Raw genomic sequence first — 25,488 nt, 5'->3', positions numbered from 1 at the left:
GGGGAAAAATAACTAGGTCAAGGAAGAAAAAAAAAGATAAAAAAACAGGGAGGGAAACCACACAAACACACAAACATAAGAAAAAGGAATGACCCGGCAACTGAAATGGCACGTGTCACCTACGGCAACATTCCTGGAACCGGCCTGTCCGAAACTCAAAAACTAAAAGATAAACTTAAAGTGGCGTACGGGGCAAAAGACCACGCGGAGTAAAAAAAGAGAGGAATAAAATAAATAAAATGAAATTCCAAACGCAAAGGTTGGAGGGATGCAGGCGGGTATTAAGCTAGAAGCTATGGAATGAAAAAAAAATTAGGTGACCAGGTAAAGACCAGAGGGAGTGGTAATAGTCTTTGGATAAGGTATATGCAAGACAGTGCCTATGTCTGTATTACCGGCGAATATCGCAAAGATTCCAAGTTTCCCCTAGACGCAATAATTCCAGTGGGTTCCATGGAGTTGAATTCGTGAATTAAATCGGATTCTCGGTATTTCCTGTCGCTAGGAGACCGGCAGTTTGACTGAAGTATATACAACTTAAAGTAATCAAAGTTGTGGCCTGGTTGGTTGAAATGCTGCGCTACAGATATGGAGGATTTGCTAAGAGTATCTGCCTGGTGACCATTAAGACGTAGGCTCATAGGTTGACTCGTTTCGCCTATATACTGTTTGTGGCACATTGAGCATTCCGGCATACGCACAATGTTGGATGAAGTGCACGTAAAACTTGAATTCATCTTGTGGACATAATTACCTGCTGTCCTTTTTGCAATGCAGTCGGTCTGCAGGTGCCTGCAAGTCTTGCATCTGGGGTGGGAGCAGCTGGCTATTACTGGTTGCTTTGAAGGCCCTGTTTTAGCATGCACTAAAATATCTTTTAGATTCCTGTTTCTCTTGTAGGTAACCCTTGGGGCTTCCTGGAAAGTCTTTCTAAGTCGGTCGTTACTGGCTAAAATGGGGTAGTAATAGCTAAATTTTCAAACGCCCTCCCAAACGTAAACAGAATACTGCGCAAGTACTGCCCCATTTTAGCCGGTAACGACCGACTTAGAAAGACTTTCCCGGAATCCCCAAGGGTTACCTACCGGAGAAACAGGAATCTAAAAGATATTTTAGTGCATGCTAAAACAGGGCCTTCAAAGCAACCACTCATACCCAGCTGCTCCCGCCTCAGATGCAAGACTTGCAGGCACCTGCAGACCGACTGCATTGTAAAAAGCACAGCCAGAATTATGTCCACAAGATTAATTCAAGTTTTACGTGCACTTCATCCAACATTGTGTATAGGTTGGAATGCTCCATGTGCCACAAACAGTATATAGGCGAAAGGAGTCAACCTATGACCCTACGTCTTAATGGTCACCGGGCAGATACTTTTAGCAAATCCTCCATAGCTGTAGCGCAGCATTACAACCAAACAGGCCACAACTTTGATGACCTCAAGTTGTATATACTTCAGTCAAACTTCAGGTCTCCTAGGGACAGGAAATAACGAGAATCCTATTTAATTCACAAATTCAACTCCATGGAACCTAGTGAAATTAATGTGTCTAGGGGCAACTTTGAATCCTTGCGATATTCACCGGGAATACAAAAGACTATTACCCCTACCTCTGGTCTTTACCTGGTCACCTAATTTCTTTTTTTTTTCATTCCTTATCTTCTAGCTTAATACTCGCCCGCATCCCTCAAACCTTTGCGTTTGGAATACCATTTTACTTATTTTATTTCTCTCTTTTTTTACTCCGCGTGGTCTTGTGCCCCGTACGCCACTCTAACTTTATCTTTTCGTTTTTGAGTTTCAGGACAGGCCTGTTCCAGGAATGTTGCCGTGGGTGACACGTGCCATTCCAGTTGCGGGGTCATTGCTTTTTCTTTTGTGTGTGCGTTTGTGTGGTTTGCCTCCCTGTTCTTTTTTAACTTTTTTTTCTTTCTTCCTTGACCTAGTTATTTCCCCCCTTCTCTACCTTTTCTTTTGACCTGAGGCTTGCAGATAGTTTCTAATGAAAACCCCACTGGTCTGCTTCGGGCTGTTCTGAGAACGTTTGCCTATGCCCCGCGGCGGGTCAACAAACACCCTCTCATCCTTTCTGTCCAAAAATTCCGGTATATCAACCCCCAGCGGACTTCCCTGTGACCTACTTCGCGGCTCAAACTATGCAACCTTCTTTGCCCCTCAATATCTCCCCCAACATGCTCCCAAACTAATCTGATTTCTCAATTTCACTTCCTTCTTTCCTTCTCCCCTCTCACCTGGGGACCTACCCCTATATCACGGTGTAAGAATATTTAGGTGTTGACACTCGCCGGCCACCGCGGCGGAGAACACGGCCAGATCGTGTTCGCCCTTAGTACATGCGCAGACCGCAGCGGCGGCGGGGCGCTACAAATGAGGGGCCTGCTATCGCTTGCGGAGTAGCGGACGCAGCTGCGGTGGATGCGCGGCGTGCTTGACTTTCCGTGTAATTCACGCTGCGTTTAGGTGTTTTCTGCTGCCAGAGTGAGGAGTATACATTATGATTCAGCTTCCACGTTGTGTTCGTCATCGATCACTGCGGCTGGTGCCGCAGTGAGCGCTGTGGAACTCATGCGATACAGCAAGGCGACGCAGTCCACGGATATCGCGGCCCATGTGCTTTTTCGATGGCAAATCTCTGCGAATGGCACTTGCAATGCAATGTGTTTTCTCCAGCAGTAACGGCGACTTGTAGGTAAAAATTTGTGTTACACATTACGCTATTTTGGCTTTCGTGGAACAAAAATAATTTTTTATCCTTATGCCTAATGTATACATGGGTAATCATGGCCTAGACAGAGCAATGCTGTTACCACCCACTGAATTATTATATTAAAATGTAAAAACAAGGATAACAAGAATGGTGGTTCGTTCAGAAGTATGGTTCTTCAGAGCCCTGTACGTACCTGTATTTTTGTGCAGATATTACAGTCGACGAAACAAATAACACAGACATTACTAAATCAGGAAAACGAAAATTATTTCGCTGCAGGATCTATTTCTTTTCATTTTTTACCTTTGGTGTATATCAACCCCAAAAAATAATTTCTGGATACGCCACTGTGGGAAATAAAAGACACCGTAATGGAAGGGGTCAAATCAGGACCCAATCGGATTATTCAAATCGTACAGAACACAGGCACCAGTTGCATTCTTTCGCTGATGCCGCAGTCAGTGTAACACTTACGTTTTTCGATTGAGCTCCCTGATCAGTAAAATCTCGCAATATCAAAAGCCTGGACGCCACAACGTTCCCGGATGAAGTAATTGAGGCTTCCGGAAATTTAGACAAAAAAAAAACGTGCATAGGGAAGAACAAAGAAAGGAAAAACACACACGCTCTTGTATTTTCCTTTATTCTCCCTTGTCTACATGCAGTTTTTTGTCAAAATATTTTTGTGCGAAAGAACCAGTTAGCCCATGTTCCAAATTTATTAGAAATAATTGAGGCTACCGATGTCGGTATGTTCCATGTGTTTTCAGAAAAGCATTTACAAAGGCACACCACATGCCATAGGCCATGGCAGCGACACGGTTAAGTTTATACAGCTATCGCGGGCCCAGTTTTTACGCGCTGCACATTTAGGTTTAACCGAATACGTTTATCATGCTGTATAATTTTCCCTGACCCTACTAAGTTCGGTGGAGAATTTTGCGGTCCACGAAGTCGCCTTACCACGCCAACTGCAATTATTCCAAACGGACATCCGCCAATCCCAGTTTAGAATCGCGTCAGTATTTTATATCTGGGCGTGCACGCCTGTGTTTCTGTGCGATAGACAACCGCTCAGCACCGTCGGTATCGGCGTGAAAACCGAGTTTGATAGAGAAATGCCTGGAAATTTTCACTGACCATTTTCGCGTCGAGTAGGGAGCACTGCAGTGCCCTAGCAATTAAAATGTCACATATGTATTGTCTTGGTTTAGCTTCATTCCGGGCCCTCACGCATACTACGGCGGAGGTGTCCGGCTACACAGTAAAACAGCGCGGTTTGTATGCCTTGCTATGCAGGTAGCATTTCTGAGAGCGTCACTCACGTCTCTGGACACGTTGAAGAACAACAGCTGAACGAATTTTACCAAATTTTCTACCCGGCGGGCATTACCACCTCACACCTTGGGCGATTTACAGTGCTCAAGCAACATTTTATGCTACGCGTCGGCCCTTCGGCCCAAATGGACTAGCGTGTGCGTTAAGGACAACCTTTTATTCTAAAAGGCCGTACAGTAACTACGCTCTCTGGAATCATGCGGATGAGCGAAAAAAATTATTCGCAATAGAAGCGTTTCGGCATTGCAACTAGCTCCGAAGGGCCGCACGATCGAGTTCTCGCTGCTGTTCCGCTTACTGCTGCAGTTTCTGTGAGTAAAAATGAAAGCAGCCCAAAATTATTTGGTGTCGACAGCATTTTCAATTTGTCTGTGCCTATCTGGAAATAAAAATCCCCCCCCTCGCCGAAGGGGATCGTGCGGAAATGCGAATTCATTGGGTGCACCGAATTCTTCTTTGCGGTATCGTTGCCGCGAGGGATTCGACTTCACCGACTTCCATCGCTATCAAGGCGCCAGTCGGCAAGCAGTCACGGAGAGAGGCGCGCGCTCCCTGCATTTATATGCGCAGCGAGCGGAGAGGGGTACGCGGAAAGGAGAGAGAGACCCGCGTCAGCCCGCGCGCGAGCTCTCTCTCCGCCCCGAGCTCCGCGATGTGAGCGCCCTCACACGCCGAGCGCGCTCCTCCTCTCCACTCACTCTCCGCTACACCGCCCGAGCTCCGCGATGCGAGCGCCCTCACACGCCGAGCGCGCTCCTCCTCTCCCCTTGCCCTCCGCTACTCCGCACCTGCTCCGGTTGCTAGGCGCGCGCCACAGCTGTTGCTGGGCGCACGCCGCTCAACGACGCAAGACAACCTGCGGCTAAGAAATGCATTCGCATTTAAAAAACTTCGAGTACACGCCGCTCCACCGAACATTCCCACAGCACCTGCACTACGGCTGCCGTAGCTCAGCGAGCAGACAGGCCCTCGTGGTGGGGCGCACCCTGGCGGCGTTCCGCAGAAGCGCATGGAGCGGCGAACAAGATCTCTCCGCGTCAACACCTAGTGTCAACACCTAAAGATTCTTACACCGCGCCCTATATAAAGCGCGCCAGCCAGGCGAGAGATTGCCCTGACGAAAGTAAGTCTTCTTCCTGAAACGTTGGCAACAATCGTGCTTTTACCTTGTTTACAGCTTTCTTTTCTTGTGTCACACACACACACACACACACACATATATATATATATATATATATATTGCAACGTGTCCCAGTTACTCGAACGATGACTGGAGGATGGGGAACGATCTATTTACACAATTTACAATGCGGCCATAACAGTGCGCGCTGGGACCTATCCACTTAGTCGTCTTCTGTGATGAGCCATGGCAGCATGGGGCATTGGACGCCTAGGTGTCCCGTGACTTTACCCCCCCCCCCTTACCCGGGCGAGAGCGACCACCCCAGTCGAAACTGCAGCGCGGTGAGGATGGTGACACACATGAGCAATGTGGGAAAACACATGTCAGGCAGCATGCCCCACCCAGCTTCGTCGTCATAGCAGATGCTTGCGGGTAAAGCTACATGTCGCTGCTGTCTTCATCGTCTATGATGGTGTAACAACCCTTTCCTCGAGGGCGATTTGTCTCTGTCGAGGCCGCATTAGCATGATGAGCAAGGTGAAGGTAAACGATGTGATAAGAATATACCTTGAACAAGCTCTTGCCACCACGGATGTAAGGGATGGGTTTGGTGAGCAATGTCTAGCAGCGCCGACGTCCGTGAAGCAACGACGAAACGGTGAGAGCTTGTAATCACGTCGGACCACAGGGCTGGGGACACGTCGTCGTCTCGTCACATGTCGTCACATCTTCGCAGATCTAGATCGGCTCGTCACAGGCTGGAGGCGCTGGGCGGGTGTATGTCCTCGAGTCTTGCAGCGGCGGGGCTGGGGCTGCTTGATGCGGTTCACGCACCCTCGATGATTCCACCGATGCCCATGACGTGCGCAGCTGGGACCAGGATGGGGATGGGGACTCGCATTTTCCACCAAATGTAACTCCAACGATGACTGGGGGATGGGGAACGATCTATTTACATAATTTACAATGCGGCCAAAACAGCGCGCACTGGAACCCAGCCACTTCTTCGTCGTCCTCGTCGTCTTCTGTGACGAGCCATGGCAGTATGGGGCATTGGACGCCTGGGTGTACTGTGGCAATATATATATATATATATATATATATATATATATATATATATATATATATATAAAACGCAAGAGGCCTTAAAAGAGACGTCGCTCACTCATAGAGCAGGGAAGACAGGACGCTGTTTATTTGGCGAACGCGCTGACGAGCAGAACTAGCCTCGGGGATGTTAAAGATCACGTACAGGTGACGAAGATGAAGCATTACTGAAAAGAATGACAGGTGATGATGATTACACATGAGATTGAAGTCAGTGAAATATTGTGCCGCGGAGAACTACAGTGCTCACAATCTATGTATATATATATATATATATATATAGTATAAGTAAAGAGTCGGATACACAGCAAGAACAACAACAAACAAGGTTTCCTTACGTAGCAGCAATGGTACTTGCCTTTATCAGAGTACAGTTACATGATTTTGCTGTCACAAACATTTGGAAAACATTTCTTATAAAGCTTTGCAGAAAACTGTGAAAGAAGCGGAAGATGTTTTGAAAACGGAGAGTATGCATGCAGTCGGGCTACGCCTATTTTACAACAACAACAAGAACCAATAAAAAAAGGGGGGGAGCGAGAGAGAGAAAGGGGTCGTGTTAACAAAGCAGCGTTCAAGGTTGCACCAAGACAGGGAAATGTATGCCGCGTGGGCTGCAAGTTCACACAATGCGGGAAAAAGGACAATCGCGGTTTCAAAAGAAAGGGAAGAGTACACAGTAAGGTATTCAGTTCAGTATTCAGTTGACATTCTAAATTTACATTTGGTGTGATTGCCACTGTTCATTTATATCCAATTGGTTTTAAACCAGCTATTGCATTGCTAAAGCTGGTGTCCGTCCTCCCGTTAGTTTCCATTGTTTTCGGAAAGCAGGAGCGCTTACGGGAATTTTAATTAGACAACAGTCGTTCGTGAAAAATAAACTCCTGAGCTTGAAATCGTCTGAGGTCTTCTGATGGATATGCTTAACTGGTTTGAAAGAATAAGACTGGTGTTCTTTAGCAAGACCCTGGCGTGTACCGCCACTGAACACGCATTTTCCAAACAGGATGCGTCGCGATGGGACAAGCCTGGTGCCTTTCCAGGCCAGCCTGCCGCAAAGCCTGCCCGCCGGTCTTCCAGCCAGCCTGGCGGCCAGCGGGGCGGCCAGCCTGCCGGCAAGCTTCCCGACGCCTCTCGCCAGTCGCAAGGATACGTGAGTAATTTTCCCGTGGTTTTCTCTCCTGCTTAAAGTAACGTTGTGAAATTAATCCCTATTTTATACACCCGGCCTCCAACGCTTTTTCTCTCTCAGAGCCTTCAGTAACGCTGCGTATCAGTATAGTGGAAACTCACTGTTACCGCAACTGGTGGCAGCGATGTGATAACTCACCGTGCTGATGGAGATAACTACTTTATTACTGTTACGCACACGAAAGTGGGTTGATGTCCCGGCCGGGGATGCTATGTTTTTCTCATGGCAAAATATTAGGCCGCACTTCCTGCGTTGACACCATGGGCCTCAGCTAGTCTAAGTTTACAGGTAGATTTCGCCTACGGCGGTCGCCATAGCCAAAGATGTAACCTTTTACTCGCTATACATTCAATTTATTACGTCACTGCTTTTCCCGGAAGGGGCAGGAAATGCTTCATGCATACCAAAATTTTCTGTTTTTAACCAAATATCTCTTCAGCTTCCGTTTATTTTCGCCGCTTCTGGCGAATAACTGGATATTTCAGATTGACCCGCCTCGGTGGCTCAGTGGCTAAGGCATTGCGGTGCTGATCACTGGCCTTCAGCTCTCGCGCAATGCTCAGAGAAGGCGGCCCGGCCTTTCTCTCGTCCACGGCTAACCTAGCATGCACGCGGCGAGTCACGTAGTTAGGCGTGAATCAGCTGCAGACAGCGCATGCACCAAGCCGACAGCGGCGGCGATAGAGACTAGTCAACACGGCCTTCGGCGGAGCTCGCCCCGGCGGGACCCCGTGATGAGCCGTCAAGGATGCGGAGCAACTCCGATCAAATGAAGCTCATATTTACCGCGACGGCCAAACCACTCGACGAGAGTAGTACCCCTTGTTTTAACAATTTTAATGCATTTCAACTTAGTGTTTTTTGTTCTCTATTTCTCAACGTAACGGGATATATGGAGGCGGGAATCCGGCTTTGTTTTGCAGAGTGAGTACATTAGTGGAAGAAATTGTTCACTTATTTTGGAAGCCTGCGGCGAAGTTTCTTCATTGTAACGTGGCACCCATCTTCGTATCTATCGGCGGATCATTTTATGAGAAATGCTAACGAAGCAATCTTTGGAAGCACCCGTGTACTTCTTGTAAAATAATGTAACGTAAATAACGTATATCGTGCGGTTTGTTAGGAATTGATTGGTAACTGATGATATATTGCCGATAGACTGTAAAGATAACATCCGATAACATGCACCATATTCCTGGTGCGTGCCAGTAGATGTCAATTTATTATTTTCCCCAAATTGGTGCTATCGTTTGATTCTGACTATTGCCACCGACTATCTGGTTATTGTCAATCCAGCTATTTCGAATTTCATATGCCTTTCATGTAGTGTGATGTCGCTCTCCTTCTGAAGTATCGAATAAACATAATTCCGCAACAAGCAAAGGTGATAGCTATGGTAACATACGCTTTGTGTAGGTTAGAGGCACAATGCAATGCCTTTTTCGTTTTTTCCCCCAGCTAAAAGCGGATTTCAAGCAGGAATAATCACAAGCCCGTATTTGTTGCTGGTGCGACTTTATCCAATATTAAAATTACACCGACAATTCTAGTTAAAGTTGATACTTGGACGAGTTGGTGTTCCATATTCTTGAATTCACAGTGCAAACAAAAATCAAGGACGATAGGTAGAGCGCGATAGGGAGAGCACGATAGGGAGGGAGAGTGTCGTGCTCTCCTATCGTCTTGGCTTCTTGTTCGTGCTGTGAATTCAAGACAACAATGCTACCTGGTAACCGCAGAGAAGCTATATATTCAATATTAAACTACCATGGCTGCATATCCCAGTTTTAAGCAGCCGCACACGAATAGGTTGCGCTCTTACACGCTTTGGCGAAATAGGGCGATTTGAGTAATTCGCACATTACAGACACGCGGTGTATCCTGCTAGGCTAGTTGTTGGTTCGGTAATGAAGTGGGGACAACGCACATTTGTCACCAAAAATGAAGCAGAGAAGGCCTACATATGTCCTTCTTTGCTTCGCTCTTGCTAAACAAATTTGCCGAGTTTCCACTTCAGCACCAGAAGGAAATTCTCGTTTCACTTTTTTCCAGGCGTGAACTGCATGTACGGCATCTTGACACAGTTGAAACTTTCTGAACATCATCTTTTAATAGCGAAGCTACTCAACAAGTCGTAATTTTTATGTCCGCTGTTAAAGTAACCAAGAAATTGCAGAACGCGCGCACGTGAGCGCGGGTCTCGTGACGACCGCCCGGCAGTTCACAAAACCAACTAAATGCCTAGCACTCGTGTGTGCGTGCCTTTCGATGACCTTCCAACGGCCCCTGCGCACGTTTTTCAGGCCAAGCGTACTCACTCAGGAAGATGTCCCAAGACTGCGGCGACCCCCGGTAGTATAAAAAAACAAGAAAGTGCTCAGCGCTCGTGTGTGCGTGCCTCGCCCCGACCACCCAGCGTCATCGGCGCCGATTTGCACTCGAAGCACACCCACTTGTGGGATTGCCCGGGACTGGTTATAAAAAAATTAAAGCCGTTCCACTCAATGTGAAAGCTGTCGGAAGTGCAGAGCAGTGGTTCGCCATAATGGGCTGTAGCGCCGTTATCGGCTTACTGCTACAACCCCATGCGATTCAAATTTCCCGCCTGCGCAGTGCTCGCACGCCCCCTGCCTGAAACTGCGCCAGCGGGAGTTCAGTTCTCTTTGTGCTTTTCTGCCCGCACGTGCCGGCGTTGCACGGCCACATTTTGAGTTTACTATCGTAAATTTAGTGTTTGGGGAGTTGGTGGTAGTGAATGCGTTGTATCAGCAGCTTCTTGACGTAGTTTGAATGAGTCAAGGATATAAGGCACGTTCGTAACCTTCCGTTCTGTGTCGGCTTTGTGGCTCAGTTGGTAGAGTACCGTGCACCTTGCGTTCCGCCCGCAGAGTCGTAGGATCGAATCCTGGCGCCGGCAAGTATTATTTTTTTATATAGTGTAGGGGGAGCGATGCGGACGCGGACTACGGACGCCAACGCGGGTGACATCGTGAGTTACTGAAATGCTCTGCATTTAAAACACTCCAGCGTTCGCCGTTACCCTGTAAAAATTGATCGGAACGAGAAAGACTCGTCACAGCGTACGCCCCTCCAAGGTGAAGTCCAATGATTATCCCTTCCAAAAAATAAGGGAAGCTCAGACTTAATGCAACACTGATGGAGTAGAGGTCGTTGCGGCAGCAGCGAACAAGCAAATCGGCCGCAACCATGGACTTAAACCATCGTGATGGTCGTGAATGCTGCGTAGAGCTTCACTACCTTCAGGTACTACGCGTTAGTGTGAGCGTCCTTTATTTTTTATACACGATAGCTTACGTACATGTATAGGAACTCACTTTCAAAAAGGCACTGACATTTTCTGCCCGCGATTATACGGGCGTGAAGTTAGGAAATCGAATATGGTGTGCTGAAAGCGAAAAAGTGTGCTACATATGACTAAGCATTTGTGATTTCAGGTCAGGCGGCCCTCAGGCAGAGGGTATGACCCGCCCTTCTTCGCAACGGCACCTGTGCAACCTAATTACGCCCAAGGTCTACTGGGTGGCCTACCGTCATGGGCCGACGTGGCTGCGGCCGTCGATGTGAGCGTCACCTGTTTCTCTTGTGGCCGTTGCACTACTCTCCTCACACGAATACATTCCGGTTACTGCCCAGAAACGCGGGTTTGAGAGCGTTGCCGTGGCTGCGTTTTTGATGAAGGTGAAAGCGAAAGCTTCCGTGTGTCTGAATTTAGGCACGCGTTAAGGATCCGGAGGCGGTCAAAATTAATTTTGTCCCACCCACAAGGTGCGCCTCGTTGCCCAGGCGTTACTTCGGTGCTTTAAACCTCGCAGACAATCAGTTGGTTGATTGCGTTGCTAATGCACCGAGGCAAAACCTAGGCAGTCGAGATTGATAGTTAGATTTAACGTTAGTTTGTTTTCCGAGAGAAATCATGATGGGTCTCTAACATTAGAACGATAAATCTGGCGGACCCGATGGGGTTGTTCTGATTACCTGCTTTCCGATAGGCAACAAAATATAGAAGCTTTACAGAATGTAGTTTGGAAGTCATGAGATTGGAGATTGGCTAAGGAGCGAAAATTGTTACTGTTCATTTCTGGAGTTCTGCTCAGATGCTTCTATCATACAATTTCCTCCCGTGATGATTCTGGTAGCCATGTATTAATGTAACAATTGTTGGTTTCGTGAAGAGCGAAAATGGCATCCACCCCGTACAATGTATATAAGCGATCTGATAGTTTTCCGCTCCCGCGATATAGGGATGCTGTTTGAGTAACCATAAGGCGACGCAGGCATCCGGCAATGACGTTGGTTGCTTGAGACTGCTTTAAAGTAATGCGGCAAGCTCAGACGATCGATACCGATACAAAGACAACAGTATTTGTAGAATCCAGTTAGAGAGCTCTAGGACAGTTTTTCAGGAATCTTGTAGAGGCAACATTGCCTGGTCGTGCATTACCTTACGGTTGGTAGTAATTACTTACACAAGGGGTAGCAAGCTAAGTGGGACCTCGTAGCACGTATTTCTTGTGAGGCGTGGTGGCGTAACAGCACTGCTACTACGACGATAGTAATCGTCGTCTTCATGCCAAGCAGTGGCCCATTATGCTTACTACTAGCCCAGTGCCCTTTTCTGTATTAGCCGAAATCAGCGATATGGGCAACGCTAAATCAACATTCGTGGTCTGTAGTCTTGGTCCCTTGAAGACGCGAAAAGCACGTTGCGCGTTCTCAATAATCTATTTCTGCTACACTCCAGTAACACTGGTGAAGAAATTAGTTGCCTCCCGCGAAGGCCGCAAGAATTTTGTAAATTTGTGGGCACCAGCGCTCCTCACCGGAACAGGTTGGTGGAGCCGTGGAGTAGTATTTTGCCGCAACCAGAACAGTGATCACTTCTCTTTGACATTTGTTTCTTAGTTTTGATATACTAATGCTTATAAATTAAGAAATAATGACCTCTGACCTTGTGAATTATATTTAAGGGGGATGTCAAGAACCTTAAAAAATTACAGTAAATCAGCTTACTATCTGTTCTGTACAATTCACAAAGATAACGTTTATTTGAATGAGTGACATTCCAGACTTTCAACAACAACGAGAACAACCTCACTTTAGTAAGGTATCCTCAACAGTAGGTCATATTCTTGCATTCAAAAAGGTCTACTGATACGCTGTGGTAAAGAAACAGTTCAGTCGTGGGTAGCATGCCCTCAATACGAAGGAATGTTTGACAGCTATTCCTCGTAGCCCTTCGGCTGCATTGAGGTGGATGTAAACCTTCCCTTCGTAGAAACCTACTCCACCTTGGGGATTTCCCCTAAATCTGGTAGGTTAATGCCCTCAATAGTTATGCATGCAGCGGAGGGTCGAAAAAAATGACCTGGTTAGCTCATAATCAAACTTTACGGGGAGATAGTTCATAGCTTAAAAACTTGCGGTCACCGACCAAAGTCTTATTAAAAGCGGAAAAAGAGATACGTTTCGGCTTCTGTACGGAGGCCTTGTTGAGTGAGCCTCAGTGAATGCTCAGTGAATGCTGAGTGAATGTTCAGTGAACAAGACTTCCGTACGGAAGCCTGAACGTCTTTGTTTTTCGCTTTTAATAAGCCTTTGGTCATTGACCAAAAGTTTTTAAACTAAGTATGAACCTTTTACCCAACCAGACCAGATTTCGTCAAACCTTAGATTTCGTACGAAGAGATAAGTTGGGAAGCTAGACTTTGGAGTAAGCACGTCGTACTTGCAGGCCCAACGTTCACGCATTTTGTGAATTCTAAGCTTCTATATTTTAGTAGAAGAATGTTTGTGAGGGAAACAGATTTTGTACACCCCGAATATTGCTTAATTGCCGTCAGCTATATTTCGATACCACTGTAGCAGCCAACAGACGTAGCCCAAATTGGCTAACTGCGATTGACCCAGAGGCGTTTTTGGGGACGGTCCATGACTATGTTTGTGAAGCGATGACAGCGTACGGCGATTCACCTTACAAATTACACTAGTGTTGAAACTACCCTGTGATTCTAATGATTTAACTGAAAGTTGTTGAAGTCCGTTAACAACTTATAGTAGAATTTGCGGCAGCAGTGGAGTATTAAAAACAGCACAACAATCGGTTTGTTCACACCGATGCGCGTAACCGTCGCCATCAGGAACGTCAGCAACAATAAAACAAAGTTTTCAATAAAATGTCATAAGGTAGATTCTATGTTTTTGTTTAAAACATGATGACCGTTCTGTTGAAGCTTTAACTTTACCTTTGCTTTCTTGGAGTGGTTCAGAGGCAGACATGTAAACGTTGCCCAAAAATGTGACTAGAAGCCGTTACTCGTTGCTCTCTAAAAAAGTAACTAAATACGTTCCTCGTTACCGATTCTCGAACGGAACGCGTGGATTACCGGAAAAGTAACGTTACTTTTAACGTTTCTTTCACGACGAAACGACAGCTCTTTTGATTCATGGTTTATTGTTTTCTGTTTAGTATCCGTTGCACTGAAGCAGTAGCCGTCTCTAGAAGTTTTCATCGGTTATATTTTTCGCTTCCTCGAAAATACGTCTCCGGGGACGCACAAGAATTGTTCTACGGAGGAGATCGAAGGAACGGCAGTGTTTTGCTTTAGGGAGGGCTGATGAATATTTGGGAACTGAGCCTTCGTTGGGGTCAACGGGTACCCATCTGGTAGAAGGAGAAACCGAGAAAGTTCCCCCGTGGTCATCGACGGACGTTGACAGTGGGAAACTCAAAAAGGCGTCCGCTAGATCAGGTTTCTCTGGGCGTGGGTTCTATCCTTGCTTCCTTGAAACTTTGAGAGTTCGTCCTTCACCATGCTGCTTGCCTCGGAGCGCCGTGAGCTGTCTGCGATCCGCGATAGATTAAACCGTGAGACGATAGTCGCCGCCAGGATCAGAGGACTGAGTGCTGAAGAGTTATTGCAACTCCTTATATTAAAAAAAAGATGTGGTCACGTCATGGTGCTACCAGCCTGCCCACGTACTCAACAATCCACCAACCAAGATTTCCCAGCCTTTACCCCGGATGCGGAAGTGAGAGTAAATATGCTTCACCGCGAAGACAACAACAGTAGTCTTGCTCTGGTAAATTGCTCCCTCAACTTCCCCTGGACTGTGCTCGTGCTGGACTCGTGATAATCGCGGCTGTCGGTATGTCGGCCTGTGCACCAACACTTGCATAAATTGAATGCTACGACATGACGTCGTGATAGGTCGCGGAGGAGAGAGAGAGAGAGAGAGAGAGAGAGAGAGAGAGAGAGAGAGAGAGAGAGAGAGAGAGAGAGAGAGAGAGAAACTTTAATCACAGTTGAAGTGAGCATATTTGTGGTCGGGGTCTTCAGTCCAAGACTCCGTTGGTACGGCCCGCTGTCTTCGCCCTTTCCGCTAGCAAAAGCTGCATTTCAGGAGAAGAGATGGCCAGCGTACTCTCCCACTGCTCGCGTGAGGGGTTGGGGATGGGGGGAAGATCTGGGTGCAGTTGACATTCCCAGACTATATGGTACAGCGTGCCTGGTGTTTGGCAGTGAGTACATAGGGGATCGTAAAGAGTAGGGTGGATGGCGTGTAGTCGTGTTAGGTGGGGGTAGGTATTAGTCGGTAGTTGTCTCAGGATGGCTTCCTGTTCTTTCGTGGCCTGATCGGTGACTGGGGGATAGAGTTGTCTCGCTAGTCTATAATGTTGGGGGATGTCATTGTATGTGAGGAGCGGTTGCCAGGTTCGCTCCGACTCTTCTTGCGGGGCCCGGTGGGCGAGTTCTCGGGCCAGGACGTGTGCCGTCTGGTTGCTGTGAAGAGCAGAGTGGGCTGGGGTCCAAATGATTGTGACCTCCTTCTGCGGTGGCCGTTGATGGAGAACCCGAAGCACTTGTCTTGAGACCCTACATGCTGGTATGCTCGGCAGGCGGCCTGGCTGTCCGTAATAATTTCTTTGGCCTTTGTCTGGGAGAAGCCAAGGGCGATAGCCGTCTCTTCAGCCTGCTGGGTGTTCGACGACCGAAGCGTCAGACTGGAAAGGAGGTCGGTTGTGGAGGTAACGGCCGCCAATCTTCCCCCGTACCTCGCGTATTCCGCCGCGTCTGTATATACGACGTAGTCTTATCCTCCGTACTGTTTTTTTAGCGCAGTTGCTCTTGCTAGGCGTCTTCCCTCATGATGTTGAGGGGACATGTTCAGGGGTATAGGACATACAAGAATTCTGGTCCTTAGTTCAGGCGGGATGTCCAGTGCATTTTCCGTGATGTGCGGCGCCGTGTAACCAAGCGTAGCTAGCGTTTCCCTACCCGTTGGGGTTGCTCCGAGCCTTACTTTCTGCGCCGTTGGGTGGGCCGCTATGAGCTCTTCGATGATGTTGTGCAGTCCCAAAGCCGTGAGTCGTACCGTAGAGGTGCTTGGAGGAAGTGCCAGGGCTTGTTTATATGCCTTTCTAAGATGGACGTCTAGCTTTTCGCGCTCCGATGTCCCCCAAACCGCAGAAGGAACCACGTAAACGATTCTGGAGACAACGAAGTCATGCACAAGACGGACCATGTCGCTTTCTTTTAGTCCATTGCTCCTGTTCGCCACCCTACACAGCATCCGAACAATTTGAGCCGTGGTTTCTTGGAGCCTGCTGAGAAGCAGGGTGTTTTTGCAGTTTTCCTGGTACGTCATCCCTAGTATCTTGATTGAGGATTTCGGTTTGATGAGTACGCCATCGCACCAAATTTTGATGTTGTCTGAAATGTCCCGGCGGCATGTTTGTACTATTATCGCTTCGTGCATTGCATTGTCGGACGCACCCTTCAAGTCTAAAGCTAGGATCGCTTTGGGTGTGGTGCGACTGGCTGCCTCAAATATGTCCTTCTTCAGCTTCAGTAGTACGTCCTGAGCTAAAAGGTGCGGGCGGAACCCGAACACCGAGTGAGGCATTTGGTCCGTCGTTTCAAGAAACCTCTGTACACGGTTAAGAACGACGTGTTCCATAAGCTTTCCGATGCACGAAGTGAGGGAGATGGGCTGAAGATTATCCGTGCGAGGGAGGTGTTTTTCCTGGTTTTGGAAGGAGACGAATCTCTGCTTCTTTCCAGGCAGGTGGCACCACCCCCTTCTCCCAACACTCGTTCATTTAGGTAGTCAAAGCCTCTACAGAGCCGTCATCCAGGTTTGTTAGGGCCTTGTTCGACACGCGGTTCATGCCAGGGGACGTGTTCCGGCGGATCTTAGGCAAAGCCGCCCTCACTTCAGCTGATGTTATTGGGCTATCGAGATCTGCATTCGGGCGTCCCCCGTACTCTTGCGACTGCACCCTGGGTATAGGCGGAAAATATCTTGCCTGTAGCTCCCGTAAGAGGTCTATCATTCACAATAGAAATGAGGCCCCGAACACGAGAATGTAGAAAACGGCGCTGATATTTTGAAGGCAAAAATCAGCGAAATTAGCGTGTAGACGCATGCGCAGGTTAAAATACAGGCCATTTAAGCGGTAACGCTTCAGAATTAGCAAGTTACCGTTACTCGTTACTTGGCCCTAAAGAAACCTAAATACTCTACCCGTTCCTGTTTTAAAAAATAACTGTACGTTAATTTTTACCGAGAATACTAACTAGGCAGAAGTAACTCGGTCCTTGTAATGCGTTACCCAGATGTCTGTCCACAAGCTGGGGAATTCTGCAAATGAGCTCGATGAGGCTGTTTCGAACGCCAACCGGGGTTGCTACTTTTCTCAGGGGAATGAGTGACGAAAATTCTGTTATGAGGGAGGATTCAGGGACGTTGAAAATATCCACGCGGTTGAAATTATTCCGTAGCAGTAGTGCAAAATGGCAGGACGCATAGCCCAGGTGCCGCCTGGTCGCTTAAAATACCAATTTAGACTGTTTACAGTAAAGCAATTATGGCTACGGTTTCTTGCATTTTATGCGTGAGCTAAAACAACTTGCGACAAAACCAACTTCATTGCAAGTGATGAACAGAATATCCCGTTAACGGCTGTGATATGGGAGCTTTAGCACAGATTTATAAATTAGAATAGAACGCTGAGACAATTGCGTTATGTCTGTATCTTTAATTTGTCATGTGTGGCTAGTTCCCTGTGAAGTTGCAAACGTCACACAACTGCCTCCTGCTGTCACACCATGGTCCTTTTGTGTGACGGCAATGGACCTCATATTTGCTGTAGTATCAAAGTATGGCCCTTTCAAGCTTGACTAAATAATCATCGAGGCCCATTCATTGTCGTTACCAAATGAGGAGGAAAACAATAGCGTGTACATTTTCTCACCATCCCGTGATGGTTATTTTTCACAGCTTCAGCTGGTCTTCCACTTTCGAAGAATTGAATGTTCCCAATTTTTTTTGTTGAATTGTGAACGCTAGTAATCAGTCAGAACAAAAGTTACTCAAAATAAACGAGACAGCTAAAAAGTACACGAACCTCCGAGTCGTAAGCTGGGGCTGAACTATTTCGATGTTTGCCGATGCTTCCAGCACAGGTGCCTGTACCTGGCAGGAGGCCTGACGGTCGCCCTCGTCTTGTTTTCGATTTTCACCTTGGTCCGCCTTTTCATCCAACCCTCGGATTCCGGACCTTTGCGGCTGTGCGGCGACATTTCTGCCTTGGGACAGTCAGACATCAAAGGTAACGCCATGCTCTGCTGATTACGACGTGTAGTTAGTGTCGGCTGGGGTGGGATTAGTTCGGTTCCTCTGAGCTCGCTTCTACAGAAATGGCGCAATTTTCGCCAGTGTCAGCGCGTGAGGCAGTCGAGTGAACCGTACTCGTAATTTTTTTCATCTACATGGAATAAGCCAGCAAGAAAGTAATACGACATCAGGAGCCATGTGTATTTTTGGTGGTAGCACCACACGCATTTTTTGTTGCTTCGCAAACAGCTTTTTATCTCTGCACACCAAGACTCCTTTCGCGACCGTTTTTGTCGACAAAAAACTCACGGTAACATAAAATAAGTCACTGCAACCTCCAGGAATCGAACCTGGAACGAATAAAGAAACAGTATGAGAGCCCGTTGTATTGCCGGTTGTGCTGCGAACCCATGCGGAGATGGGGGAGACAGACGGTGCGCTAACTGAGCACAGCTGCGGGTTTATCCCCGGCGTTTTCACTGAATGCCAGGAGATAGCGTCACGCGAACTGTCACGCCGCTGTGCGCTCCACCCAAGGCACGTGTAGCGGCCGTGTGCGTGCATTGCGCGTGCGCAAGGGGTTAGTACAAATTAGAGGCAGCCACACCAACGCATGACATCTCACTTCCCCTCCGTCTCTGCGGCTGATCTTGTCGCCTCTGTTGGTGCGGCAGAGGCTGAGGAGAAGTGAAAACTTCTAACACCGGGTTCGAGCTTTCTTTATCTTACAAAAAAGATTTTCCACTAATTTAATTCAGCAATGCAAGTAAACTAAGCGCCATTGGGTCACGGATTGGTTTAACCTTTGCAAAAAAATATCTCTTTGAAGGAATAAAGGGCGTGGTTTAGTGTATTCCACTTATCTCTGGTTTCCCTATTTGTAGATCCACGTGTGTGAATACAAGTGACAGGTCGCGGGTTGGATTCCCGGGCTGCGGTGGCCGATTTTCTGCTGGAGGAGAAAAGCAATAACGCCCGTGTGTACGACATTTCCGCGCACGTTAACGATCCCCAGAAGGTCAAAATTATTCCGGTGGCCTCCACTACGGCGCGCTTCATCGTCTGGGTTGCGTCTGCGCCTTAAATCCTACAATCAATCAATCAATTAGTCAATCAATCAATCAATCCATCCCGTATAGTGGATCGAACGAATCGACATAACTCTTAATTGGGCTCATCCTGCCAGTCTTCTTTCTCCATCAGGCCTATTGAGGTTTTAAAAACAGGTTTAACCCTACCTAATACTTGTGCTGACATGCATACGGCACGAAGAAACGCCACTGTAAATACCGTCTTGAAGATATTATTAAACAGTATTTGTACGCTCTATAGTTTTCATGAAAGTTGCTTTGGGTCCTTTTGTGACAATAAAGGGGGTAACGATACGTTAATTCGCAGAGCAATACCAGATCTGCACCTCGGGCTACTGCCAGTTGTCGACGTGTCCTCCCTTGCCGAAAAACAGGCGCTGCGACGGACGAGTTCCCTGGTTCTCGGGCAAGTGCCAGTGCTGCGACTGGTGCTTTCAGACAGCAATAGGTGGGTACGGGGGTTGTAGGGCCTAGTCTGTTATTGAAGATGTCGAGGGGGACCAAACAGCAATATAAAATGTACTTCGTTTTGTTGTTTTTATATATTGTGCGCGTGGAAAGAGATAGATTTAAAAAGGTCATGTTCGTTACAGGAGGTTACAGGTTCCGCCAAGGCGGATCAATACACACTGAATTCAATTTCACTCTTTAATATAAGAGGAGGTCGCAATGTTACAAAAACTGTGATATTAAAACATACGGAAAGTTTAATTTTTGAGGCCGCCGAAATGAAGGCGCAAATAAACTCAAATATATTAAGGCATATCAGCATGCTTACACGCCATGAATGAACACATATGGCGAGAAAATTGGGATAGATAACTGAACAAAAAATGATTATTCAAAACACAGAGGAAAAATTTATAAATGCAAAAGGAGGAGCAGCCGTAAACAAAATGTATGAATTTAATGAGCGTTTACGGTGCTGATGATTCATCAAGTGTGGGAACGGGATGGTGTTTGACACGTTTTGTAATTGAATGGGATGAGATAGGAGGTTTGATATCAGTATGTAGTTTATTACTAGTGACTCATGCGTGATATATCAGCCGGCGTTCAAAATTTCGGAGCGTCTCTGTGATCGCAGTTCATGCGTAAATGTTTTCCACCTTGACTCAGTATCGGAACGTCGAAACCCTGCAAAATGAGGAGGCTTAAGTGAAGAGGTGAAGTCGTGACGACACGTCATATTAGGAAAGAATGCCTCTCCGAATTACAGGTGGGGTTTTGGTCTTGTTTCTCATTCCAGATGTACACGCACATCCGCGCTTACACTAAAATAATTTGTACGAATTCCCCCATTAAGCGTTTACCAATAGAAAGTGCCATCTTGCACAGAACATGCTACCCTTGTTTAAAAGGTTTACGTCACGTTGAATGAACACTTTCCTCAATGAATACAATCACAGCACTGGAACGTAGCAGATGTAAATGCAGCAAACAAGTCATAAACTCACCTCAGAAACTGTTAACTCCTGGAGCTAAACAAGGACAAGGCAAGCAGCCACAGCTAGGATCGTATAACACTGCCCGCCCGGTTCACCTAGAGAATGGGGGCTTTGTAGCTCGTTCGGAGCGTCAATTACCCACTCACAATATCTCATCGTGATGCGTTCACCTTATGTATTGTGGCTTTCTAGGCTATTTCTGCACAGGACTGAGATAAGTTTTGCCCGTAGTTAAATATTCACAAATTGCAATCTGAAGCGCCTAATGAAAATACAAATGAAACCTATCTATCACTGGTATGATAGCTAGACAATTTGTTTTTGTTGTACGCTTGTCCACAGGCTTTGCCGGAGAAGGAGATACGACTTTAGCGGGGCATCTCGCGAAAAGGCTGAAAAAAAAAACTTTTCAAACGAATGTATAGGACTGAAGTTCGCCGTTGAACTTGAGAGAAATGCAGCAGTTGTGGCTAATTTTCCTTAAATCAAGGCAAGAGAATGCGATAAATGCGTAAAGCGTTGCTCCAGCCAAGACACTTGGCGACTGTGCAGTGGGTTTTTTGCTTGTATATAAAAGTGGCCTCCGCGCTCCCTTTTCTCTACCTTCAGGAACATAATTGATTGTAGTATTCCCCCTAAAGGTTGCCTCACGGAAACTTCGAAACAAGCTGTGAACTGATAAGCGTGGCTGCAACGGGCCTGTGGACACGAAGTATTTTTGCGTGGCTCGTACATGTTTCCTTTAAGTGTATAAATAGTGCTAGAAAAACAGAATTCCGGTTCTTTATTTCTACAATTTAAAACGGCAAATTCCTAATTGCAGAAAACGCTACACACACATTTACATTTCCGAACTTCTGGAACCATTTATTGCTTATAAATATCATGCACGCAACACGGCAAGAAGGTGGTAATGAATGGGAGGTTCCCAAGTTCCCGAAGCACACAATTCAGTGTGAGATAACGTTAAAATTCTATGATTATTCTTTGTTTCTTTTAGGGCGCAGCCCTTCGGCGGCCGTCTCTGGGCTGAGCCGCGTTGTCTGCGTAACAGAGTGAATGGTGGCAAGTGAAAGAAACAGCGAACGATGAAAGAAAGCAAAGGAGGAGAGTGCCAAGAAATTGTGAGGGGAGAGCGGTTCGCCGTGGCGGCGCGAGCCAGCGCTCTCCGAAAGGGGTGGGGGAGAGGGGGCAGTATGCCGTGCTCGCACGAGGCGCTCGACGACGCGACTCTTGGGGAAAAAGGGAGGTGGGGGGGGGGGGGGGTGGGGGGGGTGCACGTGACTACGATGTGCGTTCGCTTTAGGCGCAGATCGCGGTTGTTTCCTGAGACTCACTTCGCCCCGCAGACGCAGAGGCTCATCATCGCGGCCGTCGAGAGAACCCACGACTGAGTACTGCTCCAGCGCATTGCTGCTGCGCCCAACTATCCCATTAGAGAGTATCAGAATCGCGTGACACTTTTTTCTTAAGCAAAATGTCCCACATAATTTTCGTAAGTCACTAGTCTTAATTCAGTTACGAAAGCTCGGCTGATTCAGTCCGATCCGCCGTACTTGACACTTTCACTTTCTAACGTGTGGAAATTGGTTTTTTTGATTTATTCGTTTTCCAGTTTTATTTGTTTTCCAGTTTGTTCCCTACACATGACTTCTCTCACAGTTGCTGCTGATTCACTGAGTGACGATGGTACGTCGTGATTTAGCTTGTCTACATTGACCTCGCTATGCTCGTTCAGAAGCGCGAAATTGTTTTTAAGCGTTATTTTAAACTCCTAGGATTTAGCTCTCACTGATTCAATGCAGGGTTTCTTAGTTTACACGAGTTTTCTTCTTTCTCTTTCGAGATTCACTCTTAGCTTGCACATAACCATACTATGATCGCTGCACCGAATTTTACTTAGCACCCCTACGTCTGCGAAACTGATTAACACAAGTAAAACACGGGACATTCGTGCATATACCATCGCACTGATTTAGGGAACCCTGCAAATAGCAGTAGGTTTGAAAGCAACAAGACAAAGCTTTCCATCGGCAAAAACAGAATATACGCGCTCGAAGACGAGCCGGGTAAGATTACGCGTAACGTGAACGAAAAAAGGTAGCAGAATTATTCTACACCAGGCTGTATGGCAGCGACGTTAGACTAGAGGAAACTACTGAGATAACTAGCTCAACTTGCGATGTCCCAATAGTAATTAAATAGGAAGTTGGAAAGGCTCGCAAAGGCACGAAAATAGGAAAAGCTGAAGGTGATGCCCGTGGACCTCTTGAATGAGAGAGGAGATATTGTACTTAAAAAGCTTTCTATACTATTTTCGGATTGCTTGAAGGCTCAAAAAGTGCCCATAGCCTGGAAAAACGACAAAATATTCTGGTGCATAAGAATGGAGATCCCAAGAACCACAAGAATTAGACCCATCAGCCTACTCTCAGCTGTTTACAAGCTGTTTACCAAAGCTATAGTTATCCCCATAGGAGACAGCCTGGATTCCCAAAAACCCATAAAGCAGGCTGGGCTTTGGAAAGGGTACTTAGGCATGAATCACATCCATTTCCTCAATAAAGTAGTAGAAAAATCTCCAGAGTCCACTAAACCCTGTTACATGTCAATTATAGATTATAAAAAAACCGTTTGATTCCGTACTCAACGCCGCCGTGGTAGAAGCACTAAAACACCACGGAATAGAAGAAACGTACATAAGGGTTCTAGAATACGTTTATACGAATGTACGGGAAGGATAAACCTCCACAAGCAAAGCGATAAATTTGCAATCCTTAAGGGAGTAAGACAAGGAGATACCATCTCGCCAAAACTATTTGCAACATGTCTCGAGGGGTATTTAGAAAGCTTGTCTGGGAAAACATAGTACTTGAGCCATTTCAGGTTTGCGAACGACATACTCTTGCTGGGTGAGACTGCAGAACACATTCAAACAATGCTTGAAGAATGGATGGCAGTGGGGCTAAACATAAACATGCATAAATCGAAAGTAATGAAGAATATGAGTGTCAGAAACGTCCTCTTCCGCTTAGGTATGGTGACGCTAGAAGAAGTAAAAGAATATAACTATCTCGTGCAGATGGTTTGTCGTGACCCCAACCACGCAAGCGAAATCCGTCGCAGAATAGGTATGAGTTGCGGAGCAATCGGCAAGCACTCCTAAATAATGGATATTACGCTACCTCAGTCACTAAAAAGAACAATCTATAACCAGCGGATACTGCATCGTATGATATACGAAGCTGAAAAGTGGCGCCTTACTAAACAAATAGAAAGCAAACGTAGGCCGTCTCACCGGGCCATTGAACGAAGTATGTCAGGAATAACACCCAGGGACAGAAAACGAGATACATGGAGCAGAGAACAAAGTAGAGCGGAAGATATCATAGTTGAAAAAAAAAACGAATAAACTTGGGCTGGTCATGTAGCGAGACGAACCAACAACCGGCCGACAATTAGGGTAACAGAGTGCATACCTAGAGGTGGGTCTAGAAGAAGAGGAAGGATGGTGACATGATGGAGGGATTGAATAAAGAAATTCGGGGGTAAACTGTGCGCTCGAGGAGCGCAGGACAAGAGCGGTTGGAGGTCAATGTGGAGCCTTCATCCTGCAGTGCACCTGAATAGCCTGACCGTGATGATGAGGCTTAATTGTCATTCCTGCGCATTTATGGCATAGGCGTTGTCACTGCTTTGCTAGCCTGAAAATGTCTCGTGGCTTGTGGTTTGCTTACGTGCTTTGAAGGTGAGAGCGTGGTGATGCTTATTAAGATCCTCTTTACTGCTACATGATACTGGCACCCCTTCGCTTTCGCTAGTGTGTGTTTTGGCGCGAATTACTTTGACCTGCTTCTTTTTCGATACACAATGTTTGCGTCTCTTTTGGCTTGTTTTCGCTTCTTCGTATTACGGTGCGAATTACGTGAGCAGGCTCACTGGCTCACGCCACAGCTTATTTAGAGCAAAGGTTCTGGGGCCATAGTGCGCACCTGTTCCTTTTATGCGCCATATAGTTAACGTGTCATGCGGCATGCAATATTCTATAACTTTTAGGTTTCCCGTTCTTTGTTTTTGGGAATTCTTTCAATGTCTTGAAGCGGACACGTTAGCCACTCAAAGCCTCCGATCCTTTGAATCGCCAAAGTGAGTATGTTCCACGACAACCACCACAACCACGACAATCGTTGTTCGACCTCCGTGATTTGCGGCAATAGCCTTTCGGTTACCCATCAGGCTGCTACTATGGAGAACCGGATTGAAATCCCGTCGTATCACGTGTTTTTTTAATAAATTAATTAAGAAAAGAGGCTCAACAACGTTCACGTACTTTTTTTACATCGTGTATAACCTACTACTGACATCATGCCCCATATTTCTTGTGCACCTATGTATTTGTTCTTTACCCGCCTGCCATAAATCAACAGAAAAAAAAACAAATTATTTTTTCCTACAGCAGCGGCTGCTTGCATGACCGAAAATCAGCAATGTTCTTTTTGTTTGCAGAATGGGGCTCCTAATTCTGTTGCCTATCATAAAGCAAAAAAAAAGTTCGAGTCACAAGAGAACACACTACTTGAATGAGCGCTGCGCGGATGTTTGGTTGTCTCATGGCCACTGCCTTATTCTTGCCTCAAAATGCGCGTTGTACGGTTTCACGAAGTGAAGTCGAATTAAACTAGCAATATTAAAAATAAATAGGCATAGGACGGTGACAAAAAAACCTGGGTGTCATTCGGTAGACAAGAGAAAACCAAACGGAAGAATTTCTGCTACTAATGCATCTATAACAATCCGGATTATTCTATTGCCTTCCTGA

This window comes from Haemaphysalis longicornis, unplaced genomic scaffold (assembly GCF_048455015.1).
Source record: "Haemaphysalis longicornis isolate Haplotype H1 unplaced genomic scaffold, Haemaphysalis longicornis Haplotype H1 scaffold_2, whole genome shotgun sequence".
Taxonomy (NCBI): Eukaryota; Metazoa; Arthropoda; class Arachnida; order Ixodida; family Ixodidae; genus Haemaphysalis; species Haemaphysalis longicornis.
This window is presented reverse-complemented; position numbering follows the sequence as displayed.